General features: G+C 41.3%; 1 pseudogene; it reads left to right on the top strand.

Moving 5' to 3' along the window:
* The window catches only part of LOC147452108 (uncharacterized), a 61606-nt pseudogene extending 40930 nt beyond the window's left edge, over positions 1–20676 (top strand).
* Positions 20677–21021: the final 345 nt, after the last annotated feature.

The following is a 21021-nucleotide window of genomic DNA, read 5'->3' as shown; positions in this document are numbered from 1 at the left end:
GTTACTAATTTACAAGAGAGATTAGAGTAAGAGATAACACACACACACATCCTTCTTAAAGATTATTGAATCTTGCTAATCCATTAGAGAGATTAGAGCACGCGAGAATACACACATCATTTCTAAAGCTAATTGAATGCTTAATTAATACGTACCTTATTAGTCCACTAGAGTTTTTGCTCTCTTAGTGGCTTGTGGACGTCTTCTCTCTAAGAGAAGTGACAACACTTCGTGAGCGCTATAGAGGCAATCTCTATGTCTAAAGTGTGAGTATGAATGCTCTATTTATAGCAGAAAAGAAAGCATCCAACTTTTTTTCGAAAAAAAAATTATTTTATTTTAAAAATAATAATTTTTTTTCTAAAATTCATACCCACGTTTTTGGTCCCCTTGTGGTACCCATCAGCTTGACCAATTTGTTTTCATCATCAAGAGATAAGGCCACACAGCCCCCCCTCATTAAGATTAGTCAAGATTAGCCTCTCCTTTTCATGTGACTGTGTGTCCCACTTTGTCCCCTCCTATGTGAGTTCAGGTAAGTCCATGTGCCTTCATGTGTCATCCATGTGTATCTTTTGACTTTATAATTATTTTATTTATTTCCTTAATGATAACTTACTTTACATTTTCAAGTTAAACTTTACAGTCTTAGACTAACTTTATAGTAGTAAGAGAAAATTCTATAATCAGTAAATAAGTCTTGCAATAAGTTAGATAGTGATTCGTATAGCTAAACATGTCATAATTTTGGACTGTGAATTTTGAATTCTAGGTTTTCTCACCCTACGGTTCATAATTTTAACTCAAATATTTTAAATAATAAGCGATGGTTGAAAAATTCAAATGCGTAATAGAACTTGTGTGTAATTCGAAGACCTTATAGATTCGCATGCTGTAGTGGCTGGAGATCACCAAAAATCTGTCGCATGGTGTTTTGATCCTCTGTAGTTGAAGGTTGGGGGAGTGGTTGGGTGTTAGGAGCTGGTTCTCGTGGTTGTGGCTGTGGATTTGAAGTGGTGGATTCTGTACGAGGTGCTGGTTGCGGATTTGCAGTGTTGTCAGTGGCAGTGGTGTCATCGTTGTGCATGGTGGTGTGTTCTTGTGTATCATCCATGTTGTGCAAGATATGAGTGCGTGTACGTTTGGGCTTGAGAGGATCTTCTAAAATGTGCAAACAAGAAATGAAGTTTGAGTTGTGAGTTTTGACTTATATAGTAAAACTTTTTTTTTAAATTTAAAAATTCAATAAAATTGATAAAAATTAAAAAAGACTACAAAATAGATGAAACTTGAGCCATGGGACTAATTATTGTCGCTTTTACAAATCACTTTGCATGACAATGCATGTTTACAATAGAAATGGTTAGTGTCAACAGGAAATTTAATTTCCACCCAACACCTGCCATCAGCCGCCTTGTCTCCAACCAGTGTCGGAATCAATCTTTTGCACTCAAAGCATGATATGATTGTGATCGCCTCAAGCTAACCACTTTTTCTATTCTACATTTTAAACTTATTTGTTCTCTTGTCTTCTTTCTCTCTCTCCCTGCTAAAACTCTGTAGAACCAATTAAACATCTCATGAAGGGCATTGCTCTTTTTTCTTCCACCTCCATGTCGTGTATTTTTAAAATACACTGCTTTTGCTTGATAGTGTGACCCTTGGCCGCTCCAAATGCCTAATGAACCATAAGTGTCGAGGAAAAAAGCATTATGTGCAAAAAGAATGTGCTGAAAAAAACAAACTTTAGTTTCGCATACAGATGTATTTTGATTGAAAATATCAAATGTGCAACACACCATGTAACGTGTTATGTGTGTCTCTCCCCAAGCATCCACCATTTGTGATGTAAAACTATTGATTACAAACTTTAGGGTGGTTATCTCATCATCGATTAGCTTTGCCTTTTCAAGAAGACGAAAAATATCATCAGTAGACTGCCACACACGAGCACACTTAATTCCTAGGGCTGCTTCATTACCTTTGTAGGTGGTAATGTGACACACCTTTTTCCACAACTGAGTCCCAATGGGAGTCTGAATAGTTTTAAAGCAAATGTTTAGCTTTACTACCACCCATACAAACTTTATTAGGGCGATCTTGTGTACTTCCATTCACCTTCTTGTCTTTTGATAGCTCAACTGCACCCCCATGTAGACAAACACTCAATAGAATAGATTCTAGTTCTCGTATACACTCTTCTCTAATTTATGCAGGCTTCATATTCCAAGAGTAATTAATATGGAGCATAAGCAACTTGTCAAGAATTCATAGGCGGGCATGAAGGGTGCACACATGCACATTTATCAGTGGTATTGAAAGAATAGGATCCCAATTTGGATCATCCATGTTTTGATTAGGAGGTTCTTGCTGGTCACAACTGAGGATACCTTGAAACCATTGTTGTAGTGCTTTCCCACTGCTTGTGTAGTGGGTATACCTTTTGCAGAGTTGACTGTAGCTTTGCCTCCCTTACCCTTACCACCTTTCAACTTGCTGGCCTTTGCACCCTTGCCATCAGTTCCCATTGAGACTTTACTATGGAAGCAATAAATGCATGGAAAGAGGGTCATTGCACTTTTCTTGCACCCTAACATACACTTGAGTGTTTTCAAGTCTCCTGCCAAATGCCACTCAACTTGGAACGTTCCAAGACCTAAAACATGCAATCTTTGTCCTTCTTGTTGTTGTCGAATGACATCAACGATTGCTGTGTGATTGAAATACCATTTGAGAGTCTCATGTGGGAGATGAAAAGCTTCCAGCCACCAAATATTTTTCTCTGACTGAACACCTAAACAAGTGTTTTCCTTCTCATTGGCATTTAGCGCCACATTGACACCCACCAAGGCCGTGCTCATCAATGTAACACTTACCCTTTCGAGCCGTTGACCTTTAACAACTTGGCAATCATCAAGCTTCATAACAAATATCACTTTCCCATCACACTCTTCTTGTGTCAACCCATAAAATCTTATCATTGACTCTTGGAGCTCCCACAAGTCAACATACACATTGTTGAACTTGTAGCGGAATAATTTGTTGTCATCTAATGGCATGTCATCCTTCACATTCTGAAATCCTCCCAACAAGCTTGCAACATCATTATTGGCGCACTTTTTTGCAACACTGACACTGTAAGGCGTTGGCAGAAATCAAAACAAACCTTTTGTCCGATGACCGAGTGTGACACTTTTATATAAAGCTTCATAGGCCTTGAAACTTATTCCTACACTTTCACACATCTCCATAATCTCTTGAGGCAACACAATGTTCTTTATCTCACTGAAATACTTCTGCCACAAAACATTAGCAATGCCAGCATTGGATGGATCATCTAGTAGCTCAACCAACTCCTTTGGCTTGATGATATACTTTGGCAGAGCACATCCGGTTGTTTGAGCATCGGGATCAATTCCCATCATCATTCGAGCCAAGTTTTTGCATATTGAATTACTGTTACAAACCTGTAGAACATATAGGAAATTAGAATCTTGTATCAGTATTCTTACCGAGTTTGACGGACACGTTTCTTTCGAGCTCCACCACTTGAGGATAGGAAGGACTTCGCCTGTCTCTTGCGCTTACGAATGTGGTAGCCGAGGGGAATGTGTGTGAGATGATCGATTTGCTGATGCATATTGCGTGAAGTGTCTTGTAGTTGAACATAATCGTCTAGTCGACGCTCCTGCTCTTTTTTTTGTTGCTGTACTTTTTCATTGAGATTCGCCATCTCATCGTTCAGTTGCTTCATCTTGTTATTGGCTTCCTCTCTAACTTGTTGTAGATCTTTCGCAGACTTCTCTTGTAGTGATCAATAGGCAGCCAAGAGATGTTTACTTGCTTCCCTTTCATTGACAAAAGCTGAATACAATCTCCAGCAGTTGGCCAAACAGTCCACCTCTTCCATCTCCAATAAAATGCAGAAGCTCAGTGACATTACAAAAGGGTAGTGGTGCATTAGTTGTTGGATCACTTGGGTAAATGTGGCCATCAACCCATAAGCTGATTTCCTTGCACACAATGCTTTGTAGCCGATCTACAGCATTGGGATTTGATGTGCCAAGTCGCACAGTAGTATACTCCTACTCCAAATCAACGTTTAATCGATATCATTTTGGCATGTTAGTAATGTCTTGCAGTGGAGGGAGATTGGATGACATGTTTGTTAGCTAATCAAGAAAAATAGTGAGAGAATGTGTAATGGTGACTGCTGCAAGCAGGAAAATCTGGCTATGGAGGGAAAAAGTGGAAGGTTCTCAGAGATAGTAGAGAAGGATTATGTTGTGGAGGGAAGAAAGAGAGGGAGTGTAGATCAATCTCTTTTGAATCCAAAATATTGATCATGAGGAATTTAGACAGAGAAATGTAGCTGCACACAGAGGTGATGGACTTCTCCATTGCTCTCACTTGAAGCTGGAATAGGAGGAGAGAGAGCCTGAGAGAGAGAGAGAGAGAGAGAGAGAGAGAGAGAGAGAGAGAGAGAGAGAGAGAAAGACATAAAGAAAGAGAATGAGAGAGAGAGTAGATTTGCAGCCTTGGAGGATCTGCACTTTCTGTCAGATGTAGGCAGCATAGAATGTCCTCTTGATGATTGGAAGGTGGAAGTGACAAGAGAGAAAAGGGGGGGAAAGAGAAAGAGTTGGCTCACATTTTAGAGAGAGAATACAGAGAGAGAATATGCAAAGTCTACTTTTTTGGCAGGGGGCTGAAAAGTGCTTCTTTTAATGAGAACTAAGTGAGACAGAGTGTTTTATATGTTAGAGAGAGAGGAGAGAGATGGGGAAAGACATTTTAAAATTCAATTACCCACCTCTCTTTTGTGTTAAAGTAGCCTATTTTCAAAATACAAAATATACAAATGGTACTTTTAAAAATCTCAGCATAGGCCTTTTTGCCCTCTCTTTTAGGCTTGGTCAAACTTGACTTAAGCTTTAAGAATTTCCTTAAACTGCCAAATAAAGAGGCCCTCCTATACCCCATTCCCTTCGGAATGGACATGTGTCTTTTATGCTTCTTAAATCATTTGGTTTGAATTGAACACTTCAAGCACTTAGTCAATCAAGCATAGAAACCTTTTATGCCTCTTGAGACTCTATCTTTGAATTGAACACTTCAAGTTTGGACAAGGTTCCCACAAACACTTTAAGCAATTTAGTTAGCAAGCCGATAAACACCTCATGCTTGGGTAGGGTTCCCACCTCAAGGTTATCCCTAGATTGCCTAAGGTCAAAGGACTTTTTAACGCTAATTTTTGGAGGTTTTGAATGAAGCTAACCCTAAGGTATTCAAGCTCCATTAGGTAGCATTGCTCTTTATCATACCATCTCTCATTTGGACCCCTTTAACCTTGGCCCCGTGTTGAGACAGATCCATAAGCACATGCCTATATTATAACCCTTGGTCCCATTTATTCTCCCACATTGAATGATCAGTTTAGTATAAGAAAATCATTTGGGTTGGTTAGATATGATATTTTATGACTAGAAATATGGTAATTTAACAATCATGATTTAGTTGCGATGTACCCTAAAGGTTATTCTTGGCAATGCGTAGAGGGTAGGAAGTGCTCGAGGAGCATCTTGATCGGAATTTCACCTCATACAATGCATTAAAAATGGGGTATACTGCCAGCAGCACTACTGTAGTTGATATGTATGGCTAATGTGGTGATTGGTAGTGTTTGGTTGGCAATAATGGAGCTCGAAGATAATGCTTTAGCATATATTTATGCTAGGGGTGACACACTTAGAAGAACGTTGGCTACAAGATATGCCTGACCAAGCTGTGGCAAAGAACCTCTAGTGTTCTCAACCGAATGCAAAGGGAAGGTCTTTCTCCAAATGCAATCACTTACTTGCATCCTGAAGGCAAGGGGCACTATCCAAGAAATTGAAGTGAGCAAAAAAATTCACGGTTATATTTTTAGGCAAGCGCTGCTACAAATGAATGACGTGCAAGGCAATGCCTTGGTCGATGTGCATGCCAAATGGGGAGTATTATGCACGCTAAAGGCCACCCAATGCAAGATAGGAGGGATTGTAGTGTGAAGGAAAAAAAAATCATAAGTAAGCAGCGTGTAGGCAATAGCAAGCAGCATCGAGAGAGGGTATGGGATTCATAGCGCATAGAACATCTCTTTTATGCATAGTCTTTGCAAGAGCACTACCAATGAGCGGGAGAATTCAACGTTTGTGAATTGCAAAATATTTAGTGTATTTTTAATGGGCTAAAATTTCAAAATCTTGGCTAGGTTCTAAGCTTGCCTTGAAGAAAACAAGCAAAATTTTGCAAGTTTTAGGCCCCTATAAGACACCGGTGTCAGATAGGCTCTGATAGGGAAATTTGGGCGCATTTTCTATCACATATGGCGGATAAAGAATAAAACCTTATTTTTTAGAATATATTTTCAATGAATGGGTGCAATACAGATGGTAAAGCACTATTCTTTGACTCATGACGTTGTCTAATCCACCCCAGTAAGTGCATTTTGCGCTGTTGCTTTTTTAACGTGTTCGCCATGAAGCGAAGATGGGTGAGGGGTCTACTTCATTTTTGTGGACCAATGGACATGACCTTCAGGCAATCACCTTGTGCCATCTCAGTTCCACACACGTCCAGGCGGACGTGTCACAGAGAGGCTTTAGTGTAATATGGGAATATTCTTCAAAATCTGTTCTTATAAAAACTGAAAACAGTTTTAATTTTGCCCTTCGTTAGGAAAAGTTTGGCCTAAAAACTGAGAGTTTTAATTTTGAAGAAAACACACAAGCCGTAGAGGTAGCATATAGGGCTTTGAGTGCAAATACAGAGGCACACACCATCCCTAGCTTCTCCACAAATGGCAGCAACAGCGGTAACAGCCTTCGAATCCAAATGATGGTGGAAAAGAATGGTTTTCAGAGTGGTCAAAAGTGCCCTGCAACATGGCTAATCGTGATCGGATGATCTACAAAACCATGAGCTATGTAAGCACAGTACGTACCTAAGCTTGCTTTTGTTTTGATTTTTTTTTGTTTGACATTATGCGGCAGACACTATGAATAGCTGACTGAAGGCTTTTTTGTGCAATTTCTACACGATAGAGAATTGCAATTTCCTTGTTGATCGTAGCACAAAATCGTCTCATGTTTTGATTTTTATTTTCTGCAAGTCTTTTTGTTTTTTTTTTTGTTTACGATGATCTCTTTTAGCAATCTTCTCGTTCCTAAAGCACTTTGTTGTTGAAATAAGGACATAAATGATAGCCACGACCAAGAGGGATATCTAACTTCATGTCATGTCAAAGCCATGATGGTAGAGTCGGTAATATTTTCATGGAATGCAAATGTTTGGATATGAAAAAGTTTTTGTTTATGAAAAATGATGGTGATCATAACATAATAATTATTTTAAGGTCTTACTTGAAAATTTGTGACAAAAAGCTGATGGACCTACAATTACTATTGAATTATGTAGAGGATTGGATTGCAAGTGGAACAACATTTGGTGCTACTGTGAGACAGGTTTTTCATCCACGTGGATTCAGTAGCATGTCTTCTTATTCATGGGGTGTCGGAGTAACGTGGGTGGCTTTGTCACTCTGCTCGAACAGTGCAAGGTCAATAGGAGTTGATTAACCATATCTTTTGGTGCACATCAAATGAACCAAATGTCAAGCTTGAAATGGCATGATTAAGTACATGATCGTTTGTCACTTGTTGTGTTTGGACACTGCCATGCTCCAAAAATAGAATTAATATTAGCGCTTTCTCTTATCTTGTAGACCAGCAACTTGAAGTCTACCATTGTGTATGCCTCATCAGGTAGTGTGTATTGCCTGAACTCAAAGGTAGGCATGTGCTTATGTGGGCTTGTCTCACTTCTGCATGAAAATTGGCATTTAATTGATCATGTTGATCTATGGTCCCATTGTTTTGGGGATGATAGGATGGACCACCCGGCAAGTCTTTACGCCGCCACTAAGGTAACAAGACCGTCTGAACTATTGTTGCTTTTTGTTGCAGCCTGTATTTATTGAAATGCTGCTTTTTGTTGAAGCATATATTAATTTAAATATTAAGGTATTTCAATTTGTGCTCTAGAAAACTGATGAAGTACTGGCTCACACTTACAATCACATTTATCGGCTCTCAATTACAGTTTTGAGGTTGGATTTTCTTTTAAAGGATTTTTAGAACTATGGATGAGCCCTTCCCATTGGTTGTTGAACATGTTTGCTGATTTTTTATAGTTTGTAGTTTGGGGAAGACCGAGCATGGCTTACTTTTTCTTCATGCTTGGAGATGTCACTCCCTCTAAGGGTGGCAGATAGCAGTTGAATTAAGGTGAGCGAAAAATGTAGGGGTGTTCTGGGGTGAACAATTATGTGTTTTTTAAAGCTTTGTGAATATCTAAATTGTTTGTGTTCCAGCTGTTTAAAAACTTTTCAAGATCTTCATGGTGAGGAAGTGGCTTGAGATTTCACTTTTATCCGATGACATAGTGAAGAGTTGTGTTGCGCTTTGGATACAGCTCTTCTTTGCATCTTTGTTACTCATTAAATGTCTTTGTGAGTAGGTTCCTGTCTATTTGATCTTGAATTATATAGCTTCTTTGGTGCTCTTATATGGATTGTTGATGTGGAAAGAAATGTTTCAAAGAAGTGTAGATTTTAATGAAGGCTTTTTGTTGATGCCGCAAGAAGCATATCTGGTGACGCTTGGAAACTCGTCAATTGTAAACATTGAGTTTAGGCAATCTTGTAACAAGCAACTACCCTTAAGGATGGCGTTGGAAAGGGGGAGATGAGAAAAACACCCGGCACACAATATGCCTGCCTCTCTATAGCCCAGTGATTCCACAGCACCCCTATCCCCTAGTAAATACACACCTCGATACACAATCTGCAAACAATCAATGCCCAAGCCCGTTCCCAATCAACCCCAACTGTATACACTCGGTCGCAAAGCATACAATAAATTATCTCAACCTCTGATCCTTGATAGCACCATACACTCGCATATGGGTAGACCCGATACTCGCAGACACCCAAGATCATCGACAGACTCAAACTTTCCCGCTAGCTATCATGCTCAAGATACCCACCACAACCATAGAAAAGAGCATCCCCTTTGATTCTAATCCGACATCTATTTTGCACACACTATTTTCACTTTGGACACACACTCGATACACCATAAAACACGAGAGAAAGAGACAAGGAAAAATATCCACTTAAACCTCGAGAATATAGAAGTTATGCCAATATCGAGGCAATTGGCTATGCTTTAGAGATGTCTAGAATGATGCTTTTTTTCCGTTGGTGATGGTGGAACACAAGCCTTACTCCTGCACAACTGCTCTACTTCATAGTAAGTTCTTTGGCACTCCCTGCTCAGTTACCGCCGGGCCCTCCTGTGGCAGTGGTTTTAGCATACAAACTCCCCTCTTTGGAGGCCCTATATAAGCACATCAACTCAATGTTTTGTCTCTTCCCGACTGCAGCTCTTGGCCCCTTTCCTCTACTCCTTCCCTTGTTTCGCCCCTTCACACCAATAGTTCCCCAAGCCTGCTCACCTTGACGTGGCGCCCTCTACACTTTTCAGCCCTGCACACAACCAGTCCTAGTATTGGCCTTGTTCTTTCTCCCTGCGTTACCAAAGTCGCACAAGTCTCTCGAGCCCTGGCCTCTAATCTGTCGCCCTTGCTCTGCTTGTGATTGCTCATGGCCTTGCTCACCTCAAGGCGGCACCCTCTTCATGTAGTGCCCCCAATGGAGCTCTTATCCCAACATCTGTAGCTCACGGCATCTTTTCCCTGCATGCAGCGCTGCCAACCCCCTTTTTTGAACTCAGCTAGTCCCTCTTTACAGATAGCACACCCCACTCTGCTTGTGCAGTGCTACTTGGACCTCCTCATGCGGCTCCCGGCCTCCCCTCTTGAGAAATTGGCACTCCGTTTTGATATGGCGGCCTCCTTTGCTTCTGCAGCAGCTTACAACACCTCTCATCACCAGCGACCATCAACTGTAGCAAGATCCTTGGTCTTCGAAACACTGACGCCCCCCCCATGCAGCACAAAGCAACACTTTACCTCCTAGACCCCCATGTCAGAGGCCCTCCTGCAGCGCCCTTGAAGGCCCGTCCTCTTCTGCATGTGGCCCATGCACTGGCCTTCCTTTGTCTGCAAGTGGTGGCCCTCTCTCTCATGAACTGCAGCTCGCTTCAGGCAAGAACTGCGCTCGTCAAGCAGATCAACCTTACCATGCAGGAGAATTTGTTTTAATTTTTTTTGCTGTTAACTCCAAGCCTTTACTTTTAAAAAATCTTGCTTAGCCCCACTTCACACGTTTCCCACTGTCGACATCATGTTTGCTAAAACGAAGCTTGCTTTTCTTGCTCCAACTTTAGAGCCCTTGTGGACATAGCCAACCTCATTAAAGTGCCCCTTGAAGGTCATGAATTTTCAGCCAGAAGGGACGACGACCGCTACGACCGTCCATCGAGTGAAGCTTCTACTCCTTGATATAGGTCCGAGGTGGAGACTTGCTAGCCATCAACCCTCAAGTACCCAAAGAGCTCGAGCTTGCCAAATTGGAGCACCCATTCTGCATACATACCAAGCCTCGTTGTGGAGATAAATCCATCGACCCTTGGTACCTTCAATCTCTCCGACCAGTTGAGTTGGAATAGCATCTTTGACGTGCTAAACGCCACATCTTGCATACACATCCTGATGGTGCTTATTGTACCATGCATTTAGTAGCTGCTCAAGCATTGAGTCATCAACCTGCTAACTTTCACACAGGTGTCGCTCGCTTCTCCTTGGGTCGACAATCTTTGGGTGCACCAATGTTTGAGAATTGATTTTATGGCGCTGACATGTCAATGTCTCATGATATTGACTTAATCTACCCCAATTCATACTGTTGTCTGCATTGTTTCCATGTTCTTTGCATCAATTTTTCTCCATCATAAATGTACATTTTCATGATGGGTTCCTCATCGTCCAATCTTTTGCAAATTTTGGTTACGGGATCTTCTTTCTTGTCACAATGGTGAAGTTGTTGTAGGTATCCTCAAGTCAATATTTACTATTTAGTGGAAACGTTAGTGTGGACTTAATATACCTTGATTCAAAGGAGGATCAAACGACTCTGGTCGCATGTGATTCTTATCTTCAGCTCCATTTGAAATTGTAGTTGCCAATGTAGGTATGTAATGGTGTCAATCATGTTTGTGTAAGTAAACAAGATTTTCTAAGTCAAAACTTCCTTTTCTATTAGAGCTTCCATAGTAAATAACGTTTGTTTTGCTATATAGAATAAATTTTTTATATATACATTTTGAGAAAAGTCCACTTAGAGTCCACTAGAATATATATATGTATAGACTTTTAGTTTGCTAGATAACAATGTAGGAAAAGGTTCCTTTTTACTGGTTTGGACTTCTCTACTTGTATGCAGGAAAATCTTTTTTTTTCCTATGTAGGAATGGGACTAAAGTTCCTTGTGAATTCACAATCTTACTTACATAACCGACGCCTAATGAACATGTCATTCTAACACACTTCCTCCTCTCTGTGTTGCTCTCTCTCTCTCTCTCTCTCTCTCTCTCTCTCTCTCTCTCTCTCTCTCGCTCGCTCGCGTGTGCATGTGCCATCTTCACCTGTGCACGATGTGAGGAGCACACACATGTACGCTCTTCCAAAGGGAGGCTGCGCTCCCCGCATTCCCATAGTGACTCCCTTCTAAGTGCAGCAATCGTGCTCACTGCTCCATGACTCATTGAGATACAACATGATGCCGCCAACAGTACTTGAAATTAGAGTAGCAGTGAGGCCGTCGCGAAGGAATTAGCTAGAGCTTGGCCATCAAATGGGAAGCAGGAGGTTGCCCTGATGCTCTGTTGAGACGTAGCTTGCACAACATGATTACTGACTCCATTCGGCCACCTGACTACTAGAAATAGCTGCAACTTGCGACACTTGCGTGTCGAGCAGGTACATTGTCAGAGCATTCTATTCCTATCGACAATATTGTGCACGGTATGCACACAGCTACAAGAGATTTGGCTAGGGCACAACGAGTTGAGCTCATCCATTCCGACTGCAATAGGGCAGTTGAAAATGTTGAGATATTTCTCTGTTGTGTGCACGCTTGCATCATGACCCACCATCCCCTCACTCTTTGACCTTAGAGACATAGGTTCTCTTCAATATGAATGGAGCCTCAACAGAAGCACGAACAACAGCAATGCATGTGCCAATCACCATGGGCTTTCCTCATACCTCAATAGTGTTGGAATAAAATAAATTATGCCAGATGTCATGCCTCAAGAAGCCAAAGAGTACGAGCACCCGTTCATATCCCTGATTATCACCCTACATAACTAACTTGTATCAACACGTTCAACACAGCCATCAATACAACCGCCTACCCACCCAGGACTCCGAAAACATTTTTTGTGGACCAGGCTTGGAACCTTTTCACATGCATACGAGTAGGTTAAGTCTTAATTTGAGAGGGATAATCACACTAAAATCCTCATATTATAACTAAAAATTCCATGATTTGAATAGGCATGAGAACCTTCTTGCTCAAATTTGAACCGATCGTTTTTCGTTTTGAAAGGCTTTGGATAAAGTGAGCCTGTCTTTTCCCGAGCCATGTACCCACCTATCTTTGTGTGTATTCTCTCTCTCTCTCTCTCTCTCTCTCTCTCTCTCTCTCTCTCTCTCTCTCTCTCTCTCTCTCTCTCTCTCTCTCTCTCTCTCTCTCTCTCCCTTTTTGCTCACTTTCTCTGTGTAACACACACACACACACACACACACACACACAAAGTAATCTCTCTCACACATGTGATGCTTCCCTGTGCCTCTGAAGTGGGAGACCTCCTTGCCTTTCACTCCTACATGGTATCAATGGCCAGTATTCTCCTCTCCATGTTGATGACGTTGCCCCTCCTTGCCTATACCCTGATTTTAAGCTAGCCCATGTTGATGATGTCCCTCTTGGAGGTAACCCAGCCCGACCACCTCGTGCTACTGCTCATGTGCCAATCCCAATGTTCCTGCACTAGTCCATGAATATACCCTCTCCAACCCTTGTTGTTGATGATTATCCCCTTGCTTAGGGCTCTCTAATTTTCAGCACCATCTATATCTATATTTCTATATTACTCTATTAAGCCAAAGGGTTTTTAGGCTGTCCACGTGGCCAACAGTGCAAGCGCTTGGCGATAGTTGGACCATGTGCAAGCAGGAGGCAGAGCAAGGGAGATTTCCTGGAGATGAATATGCACCAGAGAGAGAGAGAGAGAGAGAGAGAGAGAGAGAGAGAGAGAGAGAGAGAGAGGATTGGTGATTGCGAGGCCCTCCTACAAAAGGTGAAGAGATTATATTTAGGGGATTGAAATGCAACTCTGAGCACTCATGATCGTGATGGTCGCCTCCACTCTCTCAATATCGTGATGAATTAGTGGTCAAGCCACCATGTTCTTAGTACTTGGTAGTTTCCAATAGGCGGTAGGCATACGGAGAGCAACTAGGGAAAATTGGAATGTGTACTTGGTTGTTTTTGTGTATTAGCTGCCTATTCACTTTGAATTTTATTGGGTTCCTAAATGGTTGAGGAAAAGGGATACATATTTAGATTTGTATACCGTGTGCTCGGAGCTTCCACTTAAATTGTTATGGCAATTGAAAAAGGGAAGTTACATCAATATGGAAACGAGTTTCCAATGTATGTTAGGCCCACCATCTCTAGCAAGGACCAAGAGCTTACATTAGATAAGATATGCCATGATACATATTTTCAATTACTATACTGGCCTTAGGAGTAGCAAAGATACCCAATATTCTATCGATATTGAGGACAAGCCAATTGCATTCACTAATCTATACTACTTCATTATGAAGGGGCGGGTGAATCACGAGGATACTCAGACGAGCCATTACAGGCTAGGAAGAGGTGAAGAGGCACATTATTTAGTGTGAATTGTGGGAGGCAAAGACGAGAGAGAGAGAGAGAGAGAGAGAGAGAGTACCATCTTGAGGCGGTTTCCATTGCAGTAGCCATAACAACTATGTTGACACTAGCAACATATACGACGTACTGTTATGTCACATGCAACTCTATCCTCATCATCTCCACAACCTTTAAGCTACACATTAATTAGGTATCGCAAGTAAACCAGCAAAGGCAATTGCCATGTTGGTTATGGCAATTACTATTGGACCTGGTGCGACACCAATTGCTATAAGAGCTACACTAGGTGTGATACCAGTAACAAGCATGACGTGCATGGTACATCAGCATGAAGGGCTCTACTAGCAAGCCATAGAGAGACGGCGTGTGTTAAACAAATAAACTTCTTTACACCCACTTGCATGTTGGAACTTGCCAATTGAGACACATGACCAACTCCAAAAGCGAGTGTGTTGGGTTGGAGCAACTATGCTATAGCTGCAAGGCCATGGTGGAAGACTAATTAGGAAGATCAGGCTATGGTGGCAAAAATTGAAGGCTACCAAACAACCATGGACTAGAAAGAGAAAAAGAGCACAGCTAAAAGAGAGACAAGGGGCAAGACAAGCTTAACCACTAAGCTATTCGCCTTGGCTGCCCTTAGGGCCCCCCCCCCCCCCCCCCCCCCCCCCCCCCCCCCCACCCAAAAAAAAAAAAAAAAAACCTAATTACTTAATGGTTTGCAAAAAACTCGTTTTGGCTACCTACTGGTGTACTTTATTTCCAATGCTCACTAGAAAAGGTTCATTTTGTGAGACTTGCCAATTGTTAAAGCAAGAAATTCTATAGTGGTCAAGCCACCATGTTCTCAATACCATGTTCCCATGCAAGTGAAGCTCGATCTGTCTCTCTCTGTCTCTCTCAGGCTATCTATGCCCGCTTCAACTGCACTACCCCATTGAATGCACCCCGCTTCAGTTGCACCGGCGCATTGAACACAGGAGTCGAATACTGCCTCCACACCCTGCCGACACGCAAAAATATCACCCTGCTCGACTGACTCGTAGCCTACCGACACGCCATTTTCTCTCTCCTCCACCTGGTTGCTGCCCGCCATTTTACTTCAAAATTCTCGAAAGGATCTCCCAAGATGTCGTTTAATGTGTCCTACTTACGAAATCGGGGACACATACTTGGTAGTTTTGAAAGCGCAAGACGCAAAGGGAGAGTTGGTAGGGATAGTTGATTTTGTCTCAAAAATCAAACACTTTTTGACTCCTACATACATTGACCCCTCCCATGCAAAATCGCCCTCTCTCTTCTCTCTCTCTCTCTCTCTCTCTCTCTCTCTCTCCCTCCCTCTCCCTCCCCCTCCTTCTCTCTCTTAAATTGTGTTTGCTCTGTGCTACCATTTTGTTGAAGGTTTTTAAGAACATTTTAAAAAAAGGTTGATTCCATTACTAGGAATAAAATGAGTATTTCCATGAGAGAGATACCGCACGATACAATATAATAGAATTTTACCCCTAAAATTATGTAAGCTTATGTAGGTCTTTCAAGTTTTTAGAAGAAAGTTTTTTTTCCAAACCCACCTCCCCCACACCACCAACCACACAAAAGAAAACCAAAAAAAAACCCAAAACCAAAATTGTGTATGCTTGGTGCTGCCATTAGTATGAAAAATTTTTTTTGAGCGCTATTGCAAAATATTAGTCTTTCCATGTGGGATGTGCAAGATATAATATAGTAGTAATTTACCTCTAAAGTTGTGGGACCTTTAGTAGGTCTTTCAAGCTTTTCAAAGAAATTATTTGTCACGCATTGTTGCTAATACCAATAAGATGTTATTTTGTTCTCGCTTCCACGTTTCTTGAGGACTGTAGATCATGAGAATGAGAGAGAGAGAGAGAGAGAGAGAGAGAGAGAGAGAGAGAGAAAAGCAGATCATGAGAATGAGTGAGAGAGAGAGAGAGAGAGAGAGAGAGAGAGAGAGCTTGAAGATCTCGGAATGTGAACCAATTTTTCAATTTCTTTTCAGTTCTACCTTGGTTCGTCTTTGATTCGCGATAGAAGGGCTCACCATTTTGGGGTTTGCATCTTCATCAATTCACCCAAGGTATTTTTTTATGGTTCCTTGCTAGTGTTTTGTAGGTAGCTCTTTCTATTGATTTTTGAGAAATTTCAACGATATTGTTTGATTTTTCTACTTTTATACTTGGGTGTTCATCAATTTGGCAAAGGTCTTTATTTTTTGTACGGGTAGTTTTTAAATTATATAATGGGTTTTCGACTAAGCATCCATGTATTGGCATTTGCAACTAAATATTGTAGGTGAAGTGATTAGTTTGTAGGACATTTGTAACTCACTCTCTCTCTCTTTCTCTCTCTCTCTCTCTCTCTCTCTCTCTCTCACACACACACACACACATGCTCTATCTTCTCTCTCTCTCTCTCCATCCCCCCCCCTCCCCTCTCTCACTCTCTCTCTCTCTCTCTCTCACACACACACGCACAGCCTTGGTCGACATGTCTGCCAAATGTGGTGCACTTCATAAAGCACAAAAAATGTTTGAGGAGCTTCCTATTCGGCATGTCATCTCTTAGAATGCACTGATTGTGGGATATGCCCAACTTGGACAAGGCCAAGGGGCTATGAGCGTTTTCCAACGAATGCGAAGCAAAGGTGTCTCTTCAAATGCAATCACATACGCTTTGGGTTGTTTTTAGCTTATGCAAAGCGAGGGTGTCTCTCAAGATGCAATGTTGGCTCAAAGAGTACATTGATTGCAGGATATGTCCAATAGGGTCAGGTCAGGAAGAGAGAGAGCTGTTTTCAGTAGATGCAGAGAGAGGGAATCTCTCCAGATGCAATCACATACACTTGCACCTTGAAGGCACGTGGCATTACAAAGATGGTGATATGGGCAAAAAAATTCACGATGATAGTGTTAGTTAGGGGTTGTTAAAAGAAAAATTTATGCTTTGCATTACCTTGGTCAACATGTATGCCAAATGTGGTGCGCTTCATAAAGCACAAAAAGTTCTTAATGAGCTTTCTGTTGGGGAAGTTGTCTCTTGGAATGCACTGATTGCAAGATATACCCAACTTGGACAGGACCAAGGATCTCTGGGCGTTTCTCAACAGATGTAAAGTGAGGGTGTCTCTTCAAATGCAATCACATAAGCTCTCCAACAAGGTCAAATCAAGAAGAGAAAGAGAGTTGTTTTTAGCAGATGCGTATACATATACACACTTAGGTACATTATACACACATATTCACATGAACGAGCTTGAGAAATTGTATTTTGTGCACGTACATTTTTCATCGCACGCACTCTTTACCTTGCCCATTTTACAATGGGCCCATCACGCCTCCTCTCGCTCTCTTCCTTCAATTTTAATGAGCATGCCCCTCTCTCTCTCTTTAATTTTAATGCTCCTGAGTCCTCAAGTGCTGCTTTTAGAAGCATCCAAGCTATGCATTTAAATTTAGAAAGCTTCCAACCCTTTTGTTTAAACCTCAAGGGTCCAAGTGGAGTTTGCTTAAAAGACTTTACTCACACTCACCCACTCATGTGAACTCCTTATAAGGTGTGGGTGATTTAAAAAAAAAGAAACATATATCTTATACATTCTCAAATTGCAGCTCCACACACTCACACACAAAATGAAAAAGGGTGTCCACAAAATGCTTTTCCACAAATTCAACAATTGTGAAAGTGGCTTTAAGAAAAAAAAAAAACACACACACACACAATGGATTTTCCCTCAATGCTTAACCACCAATTAAGCTAATGGTATTGAAAAGGTAACACACGCACGCACGCACGTGTGCGCACACACACACACACACACAAACAATGGATCTCTTCTCTTTGAGCATTCTCACATATCCACATAATGTTGGCCTAAAAGCTTATGTTGATAGTATGGAAGACAGAAACACACACACAATGGGTCTCTTCCTTGAACTTTGCTTGATGCATGTTGATGGAGCTAATTAGGTAGCCGCCATTTTCCAAGATACACCATGGATCTCCAAATTCTTAGCTCCGGTATTTTTAATTCATATTCACTTCAGTGGTTGCACATACGTAATGATCAATCTAGATACAAGATTGTCTATGAAGCACAAATTCGGTGGTTGCGTGTGAGCGATTTCATTGTTGGGGAGGCCAAATCCACCGATTATCGAACGACCTTCAAGAAATACACACACCATCAGTGTACGCTTCCACGTTAACTCAAGCTCATCATAGGCGACACTTGGATAGAGAGAAAATTGTGAGTTTATTTTACTTTTCTATTGTTTTAATTCCAATTTGGTTGCGGTTTTGGTGTGAAAATTTAATGCATTTTTTGGTGTGTGATTTTAGGTTCTGGTGTGCATATGGACAAAAGACTCATCGGAGACAACACCACACCATCCAAGTGAGGTTGAAAGAGAAGACCGCATTGGGGATTCGTCAAGTTCAGTGCCCGTTACTACAAGGAAGAGGCATGCCCCGCTCACTAAAGGCTTACTCTCAAAGGTTGCGAGTGCCATTTTAGTGTTAAGCAATTGGCTAATGAGCTAGATGTAGGTGTGATATCTTACATCCATCCCTATCACACCAATAGGGCGGATGAGGTATGTCATGGTTCTTCTCATTCAGATGAATCTTCGAGGTTCTCCCCTTGGATTTCGTTGCACAAAAAAATATGGGTGTCAAGTATGCTTTATCGTGGTTTTTCTCCCCAACAAGTCATGGAGAAGCATATACAAGCACTACACACCTAAAAGGAAAAGGATCATAATTACACAATGGTGAGGGATGACTTCTTGTGCATATGTGATATCATGAATATAGGTACCAAGCTCTCCATTGAGAAATATCAAATGCATGATAGTGATGTTGAAAGTGTGCGGCGTTGGTGCAATGAAAATACGATCAACCTATTCATATATCAATCACAAGATCCAATGCACAATGTGGAGTTTATGCTGGGAATCCAAACTCCATGGCAAAGAGATATTTGCTACAAGTACAAAAATGGAAATCTTCTAGCAATGGATGCAACCTTCAGAACAAATAAGTACAAGGTGGGTGTTATTGGCATTTTCATATTATGCTTGATCAAGTTCGCTACGTAGTTTGTTGTATTCTACTGGCAAGCACTCTTGTGTTGTAGTTTTATCTCTACACTATACTAGTCTTTGATAGTCATCGCAATGGCGTTCTCATTGCATGGATTTTGACTTCTTTGGGCACATTTGAAAAAACATGTACATGGCTCACAAGCTTTAGAAACCATATGTTAGTTCACTTTAAGTCTTGGGAGCCTGGGGCTTTGACGATGTTGAAATAGAAATTGGTGCTTTACGGTATGTCCACCTTTTATGTCACAATCAATGTAAATGACCACAATTCCATTTATAAGTCTCACGTATGCACATACTTTTTGCAGGATTGTATTACATGTACCTATTTTGTTATGTTTATGGCATGTCAAGAGGTGTTGGGTAAAGCATATCATCAAGAAGGTGAAGGATTGGCCAACAAGGGAAAATATTTTTTGCGCATTGGGATTGATTATGAATATTATGGTCAGCCTACCTTATCAAAGATGCCACAAAGGGCGATGCAAAGCTTTTGTTGGAGTCCTTCTACTCAAAGTACAAGGAAGAGGAGGAGTGAAAGCCTACCTTATCAAAGATGCCACAAAAGGGGATGCAAAGCTTTTGTTGGAGTCCTTCTACTCAAAGTACAAGGAAGAGGAGGAGTTCACGCTGTACTTGAAAACATATTGGGAGTCAAAGATAGGTACACAATAAACTTCCTCTTATTTGTTTTTTGTGTACTGTCATTGTATCCGTCTCATAAGATTCATGATTTTGCACAGAGGCATGTGGTACGTGCAGCACGCAATTTCCCACATGCGGGGCAAGACACAAACGGTGCAATTGAGTTGTACCATTGACATCTCAAGTACAAGTTTTTAGGCTCATCAAAGAGATTATTGGCACACAGAGTTGATTGGCTTCTACACAAGCTAACTATATCGTGCCTACCCTTTTATTGGTTGATGCAAAAAGTGAAATAAAATGGCTTCAAGTGCAACAATGCAATAGAGAATGTCATTGAGAACTCCTACCAACGAGCATTATGAATTCCTGATGGATATGTTAAGCATATGGATTCTTCTTCAGGTATTGCATTGGTGCAGAGTATTTCAACGCAAGGGCATTGCTGAACAAGAAAACGTTTGCAAGAACCAAATCAAGGTAATGCTTATAAAAGGCAATTACCATTCATCACTAATAGCACAATGCTTGCTCATATATAGTGTTTTAAACATGTCTTCGAGGCCGATACAAAACATGGCCATACTTACAAGGACAGAAAGTGGTCATGAGGCATCAAGTCCTGCCATGGATTGAAATGTCTTGGAAGGGGATCCTAGTATGGTGGAAATGTCACGCCACAAGCATTCAATCACTTCAAAGAATTTTTTTGAGGAGTTGATTGACCTAGTGGGAGAGGACAAGGTACTCATAAAGGAGGCATGTGAAGGACTAAAGTGGACCTTAGGTCATGTGCACCTGGTGAAGGCACACAAAAAGATGGACGATGAAGCTAATGTGGGATTCATCACTATGGAGGACGGTTTTGGAAACACACTCAGGTGTGCACAACCATTTTTTAAGAGGAAGTATGGAAAAAAGCACCAAGACCCCACTGTCTAATCCTTCATAAAGACAAAAAATCAACACAAAGTCTCTATGAAATCAAATTTGGATGCAAAAGCCAAGAAGCTTACCACAAATGTAGAATCGTCTTGAGGTCTTGGCTTGTGGCAATCTCCTATAATTTATTTGTTTCTAAACTGCCCTAGTATCTTTTGTTCAAGTTTTGCAATTAATTCATTGTGCCCTTTCTCTCCTACATTTTGTGTATGTAAACTCACCTTTGTAGACACTCCACCCCCCCCCCGAGAGAGAGAGAGAGAGAGAGAGAGAGAGAGAGCATTTTGCGGGGGGGGGGGGGGGGGGGGGGGGGGGGGGGGGTTGGGGTTGTGATCTCCACTACTT

The sequence above is a fragment of the Adiantum capillus-veneris genome, chromosome 8 (genome assembly GCF_014529385.1).
Source record: "Adiantum capillus-veneris isolate H3 chromosome 8, ASM1452938v2, whole genome shotgun sequence".
NCBI lineage: Eukaryota > Viridiplantae > Streptophyta > Polypodiopsida > Polypodiales > Pteridaceae > Adiantum > Adiantum capillus-veneris.
The sequence above is the reverse complement of the archived record's forward strand: the minus strand, read 5'-3'. Positions and strand labels throughout refer to the sequence as shown.